Source organism: Biomphalaria glabrata, chromosome 1 (assembly GCF_947242115.1).
Source record: "Biomphalaria glabrata chromosome 1, xgBioGlab47.1, whole genome shotgun sequence".
Taxonomy (NCBI): domain Eukaryota; kingdom Metazoa; phylum Mollusca; class Gastropoda; family Planorbidae; genus Biomphalaria; species Biomphalaria glabrata.
This window is the reverse complement of record NC_074711.1, coordinates 48,438,153-48,444,338: the sequence shown is the minus strand read 5'-3', so window position 1 is coordinate 48,444,338 and position 6,186 is coordinate 48,438,153. Positions and strand designations below refer to the sequence as shown.

Here is a 6,186-nt window from a genome sequence, read left to right as displayed (position 1 = left end):
ATTTGGTTTTCCTGGCTGGCTCAGGTAACCCATTCCATAATCTAATAGCACTAGGGAAGATGGAGCATTTGTACAATTCTTAGATCAATTTAAAAATGTACACAGTTATTTGTTGCATTTAACAAAAACATGAATCCATCAAAACGGTAACAATTAGTTAATGATGTTGGTAATCAATTATTTTGTTTGTGTCAGGGTTCTTATTATATAGATATATGCTGCTGCTATGCTCTGCTTGTCTCTTGTCTTGTTGTGTTTCTTAACTTGGCTCACTAGGGGTTTCTTGAATATTAAATAATACTTGCTTGGTACTTTCTTGGTTACTCAATTATAATTCAATACTTGCTTAACTCAAATAGGAACACTTAATATACATCAACTCTAACTCCTTATATTCACGAATATCGATAATACTTTAATACTTAATAAAGCACACAATTATATCACTCTTATGAAATACACAAAACACCAGTCCATCAACTTATAAATATATAAATGCATAAATACCAGTCCAGGAAGTAAACGTCCAACCTTCCTGGACAGGGAGAAAGACCTTACTGACTAACACACTCTCTCGCACATTCAACGAAGACTTAATCACTCAGTTCACAACACGTGTAACACTTCGCATTCATAACAAGGGGTATAACAATCACACCAAAATATTAAACTAACATTCATTCTCGCCATACCTCTCCCTGAAATCCCCCCTCTCACGATATGACTGTTATTAGATAACAGTCATTCAAATATATACATAAATATACATGCATACACACACTGTGTCATACACATACTTATATACATATATATATAACATATATATCTACAAACAAATGTTTATAATACACACTAAAGTGAAATAGCCCTTATTAACCTAACAAAAGAAATATGTCCAGCTAAGGCTATCACTCATATGACACTATTTACAACAAAGGGAAAGAGAGAAGAGAATAAATGAGAAAAAAATAGTGGCATGGAGAGTTAAATTACAATTTGAAGTCGGCAGGCATAGTCCTTCCCACGTTAATATTTAATTTGTAAACAGCAGTAATATACGACAAGATACCATCTCTAATAGTTAAAACCGCGTTTGACTTTGTATTGGGAAAAAAAAGATGAATTCTGACAATTACAACTATGCTAAGATGCTAGGTTAGTCTTGACAGTGTATCAGCTAGTAGACAGTGGTGTGTGGTCAAACTGGATTGTGCATCCTCCTGGGTATCAGAGGTATCTGTCTAGGCGTTGGACACTCACGCTACTAATGAAGTAATGCTACTCTCTATGTATCAGCTCTCTGCACTTTACCGGAAGGAAGCCATCTACTTGGTGCAACACACAGCAAGCTATTTCGGATGTACTGTTTAGATAAATACAATAACTATTAAGATTTGGTACAAAAAAAATAATTAAAATACATGAAGACACACAATGCTGAATTTTCTCTATTGCCAAGTCGCACTCGGGAATTCAGGCGACCCTCGTGGACATCCCCTTCTCAGCGACAGGGAGAGGGGAAACAGTACGTCAAGGTTTCTTTTTTTCTTTTTCTTGGAAGTTTTAGGTACAAAAACATTTGTAGCCTATTGGGGTCTGGTTTAACTTTACCCCCACCAACAACTTGATAAACTCCTTTTGTTAGGTTTAATCTCTTTAATGGTGTGTGTACTCTGTGAAATGGTCTCAGAACATGAATAATATTATTGTTAATAAACTGACAATCAATAAGTTCCTTAGTAAATAAGAAATTTTCTATTGCTTCTCCAATTTCTATCTCATTAATATCATAAACAGTATAATTACAATCATTTAGTTCCTTACTTGTTAAGACATTCTCAATTTCTTCATTATCTTCTATCCCATTTATATTATTAACAATATCATGACAGTCATTTTGTTCCTCATTAGTTGATAGGTCATTTTCAATTTCTATTTTATAGGGCACATCTCCCTGTAATGACAGTTTTACTTCCAGTTCCATTTTCAACTTTACCACTTCTATTGCCCTTCTTTCTAATTCTAATTTTGATCTTTCTAGATCTAGTTTTTGTTGGTTTAAAACAAACTCTCGTAATTCCTCACCCTCAATTCCAAACATGTGGGCCTGTTCTATTATTACCTCAATCGACCTAGATTTAAACTCGTCCATGGTGATCACAAATAATAAATATTACTGAATAAGCTTAAATTAATTTATAAAGGTTAAGTTAACAAGTAACATTGTTCAATTTACATAAGACAATAAATAATAAAAAGGATCAACAACAAAAAACATTTCACCCTTTATCTCCCCTACTGAAAAGGCAATGTACACTCGACCCTGAATGCCCGATACAACAGACAAAAGAAAACTCAACTTATCTGTGTCTGATGCCAGGAAAGAAATGACAACTCTATCCACATGACGGTGTTACTTTAAGAATGTAGAACTTTTGAAGTGTCAGGTCGCTGTTCGGCCTCCTTGTAAACGCTTTATGACTCACAGCAGATTTAGAGAATGAAATAAATACAAAACAAAATTATTCAAACATTGATATAATACTAATAGTAATAATAATGGGTGAATACAAAAGAAAAGATTATCTAGTCATGTAGTGCAACAATAATCCAAAAAGATACCAGATATACAAATAATCAAGTCAGTCCCATAGGTTAGATACAGTGATACAGGCACTTGCTATTTCCTTTACGTTCAACGATGACCAAGAGGGCATCGATGCGCTAAAGTCCAGTATAATCCAACATCAATGTAACAAAGGTAGATAATTCACGATTACTTGAGTACTTGCATTCATGTAGAATAATCCAATAGTAAGTGAGTAGTAGTAGTAGTAGTAGTAGTGTCTCTTTAAATGGTGATGTCCCTTTAAATGGTGATGTCTCTTTAAATGGTGATTCCTCTTTAAATGGTGATGTCTCTAAATCCAATAATCCAATAGTAAGCGAGTAGTAGTAGTAGTAGTGTCTCTTTAAATGGTGATTCCTCTTTAAATGGTGATGTCTCTAAACGCAATAATCCAATAGTAAGCGAGTAGTAGTAGTAATAGTGTCTCATTAAATGGTGATGTGTCTCATTAAATGGTGATGTCTCATTAAATGGTGATATCTCTAAATCCAATAATCCAATAGTAAGTAAGTAGTAGTAGTAGTAGTGTCTGATTAAATGGTGATGTCCCTTTAAATGGTGATGTCTCATTAAATGGTGATGCCCCTTTAAATGGTGATGTCTCATTAAATGGTGATGTCCCTTTAAATGGTGATGTCTCTTTAAATGGTGAGTGACGCAATGACCTCGGTATACACGAAGTAGCTGCAAGTCCAAATTAGTCAATGACATATGACGAATTAGGTTTTAAACAAATACGGTTCTAGTAGAAATGTCAATTTGTTTCTTTGAATGGTATGTCATTTTCTATAGAGTTGATTCCACCTAATGCTGTCTCCACATCTCTAGGAGGCGGGGTCTACGTGAATGTAAACGATGTTAAAGCACAAAGTTTTATTCAGATTCTTTCTTGAATACATTACTGACTTTGATAACACAATAACTTCGGTGTGTAACAGTCACAATCGTGTGTAGAGGTCAACCAGTGAACAAAAAAAAATGCAGGCTCTGGCTAGTTCAATGGCTTCTTCAAGGTGACGAAAAAATAGGTACAACCGACACGGTACCTGCCCGCACGAAGCCTCCAGATGTCAATAATAATACTGGTTAAACGACAAATGATAGGTAACAGGTACAACGATACCTGCCCGGACGAGCCCCCAGATGTCAGGGTTTCCAAATTATATATATATATATATGCTCTGCTCTGCTTGTCTCTTGTCTTGTTGTGTTTCTTAACTTGGCTCACTAGGGGTTTCTTGAATATTAAATAATACTTGCTTGGTACTTTCTTGGTTACTTAATTATAATTCAATACTTGCTTAACTCAAATAGGAACACTTAATATACATCAACTCTAACTCCTTATATTCACGAATATCGATAATACTTTAATACTTAATAAAGCACACAATTATATCACTCTTATGAAATACACAAAACACCAGTCCATCAACTTATAAATATATAAATGCATAAATACCAGTCCAGGAAGTAAACGTCCAACCTTCCCGGACCGGGAGCAAGACCTTACTGACTAACACATTCTCTCGCACAATCAACGAAGACTTAATCACTCAGTTCACAACACGTGCTACACTTCGCATTCATAACAAGGGGGTATAACAATCACACCAAAATATTAAATTAACATTCATTCTCGCCATACCTCTCCCTGACAGTTTGTTATCGAAAAAAGGAAGTTTATACTACTTCTTGTGGCTGCATATTTGGAGCTTTCCACTCACACACATTTACTTTTTGTACACGTTTCTAGTTCCACTTCTCTTTCTCAGTTCCAATTGAATTTTACTTCAATATTCATAATCGATGACTATACATGAATCAATAGAACAATTAACGAATTAATTAATGAATTAGTTGCAATTAATGGATTTTGTTTAATACAGAAAAGGGAGTATACTCTTGCAGTACCGAGACATAAGGCAGTGATTTTATGGTTCTTCCCTTTAGATATCATTTTTTAAAAAGACTTTTTCTATATTCTGTTTGTTTCATTCCTTAAATCTCTGTATATATTTAAAACTAAAGTAAATCTTCCTTATATTATTGTATGTTATGTTTATATATATATATATATATATATATATATATATATATATATATATATATATATATATATATATATATATATATATATATATATATACTTAGAATTAGATCCTTCCGCGCAGTTCTGCGCATTGGGTGGCAAGCTATCTCCGTAAAGATCTGTCATTGGTGGCAATGTCTAAAGCCTCTTTCCTTCAGTGCTCTGAGGTCCTCCATGAAAGTGTGGCGCTAGGTTAAATGACGATGTCCCTGTTTGCGCTTTCCTCGTATTGGCCTTCATATCATTGCAACTCTTGGTATGCGTAATTCATTCGGACATGTCCCGCAAATCTCATGCGACGTTCAGCAAAGGATTTCTTGGTTTAAGACCCTTTTTGTTGAGCCACATTTAGTCTTTTCTCATTTTCTACAGATGACTTCCATGTCCCGTATGCATACGTTGCTTTTGGAATGACGTTTGTGTAAAGTAGGTAGATTTGTGTCTCATGTCCAATAGCTTGGCCTAGGATTGACGAACTAGCAGAAAAGATTTCATAGTTCTCCGTGTATCGATCTTTAGATTTGAAAAGTGCTTACCATCAAATTACCATAAAAGAAAAAGAAAGGCCGTTTACAGCCTTTGAGACATGTGGGAAACTATATCAATTCCGTCAGATTCCATGTTGCGTTACGCATGCAGTCGCCTTTTTTCAGCGTACTATTGACAAAATCATCGAAGACTAACGACTCACTGATACGTTTGCGTATGAAAATCTGCGGTCATGACTCCCTGCCTTTTCTATTCGGCACACTACTTTATGGTAGGCATCCCCCATCGTTTGCTATGATGCTGCCAAGGTATGTGAACTTGTTCAACATACCTATGTATATAAAATAAGTTTGGGTGTGTCAGCTCACAGATAGATAGATAGATAGATAGAGAGAGAGAGAGAGAGAGAGAGAGAGAGAGAGAGAGAGAGAGATAGTGTTTACGCACTTGCTTAAGGGTAAAAGGAAATGTATAAATTACCGAGATTTATTTTGTACCAGGTGACTCCCATTTCACTCAAGACATTGCAATGCAAGGCATTTAGTCAAAAATGCTTTCTCCGTATAACTCGATCGGTTGTCGACTCCCAGTACAAGTAGTCTTGAATCTTGTTGCTTAAATGCTAACTTACAAATCTATGAAAATATTTAAAAGTAAAGTAAATATTTATTATATTATTGTATGTCATCCGTGTATCTTCTTATCTTATCTTAAAGACGTTATTTCAAAAAAGAATATGATTACGTCCTACAGGTCATGCATCTAGTCATGCATGTTAACCAATGACTTAAATTCTGCTAAATCATTGGTTTTCCTCAGGCAAACCATTCCATGCTCTAATAGCACTAGGGAAAAGGAGCATTTGTACAAATTTGTCTTAGCATATGGAACGAGGAGTGTGCCTCTATCTTTATGTCCTTCTGAGTATTTTATTAAATTTTGTTTTTGTATTTCAAGATTATGGTTCAGTGTTTTA

General features: G+C 34.8%; 1 long non-coding RNA gene across 1 annotated transcript; it reads right to left on the bottom strand.

Moving 5' to 3' along the window:
- Positions 1-389: 389 nt before the first annotated feature.
- LOC129928115 (uncharacterized) lies at positions 390-3,767 on the bottom strand. Its single transcript, XR_008779728.1, has 2 exons — positions 2,284-3,767; positions 390-1,363 (listed from the first exon to the last, which is right to left on the bottom strand). It is a non-coding gene; the product is annotated as an uncharacterized LOC129928115 (long non-coding RNA).
- Between the last annotated feature and the right edge of the window lie 2,419 nt (positions 3,768-6,186).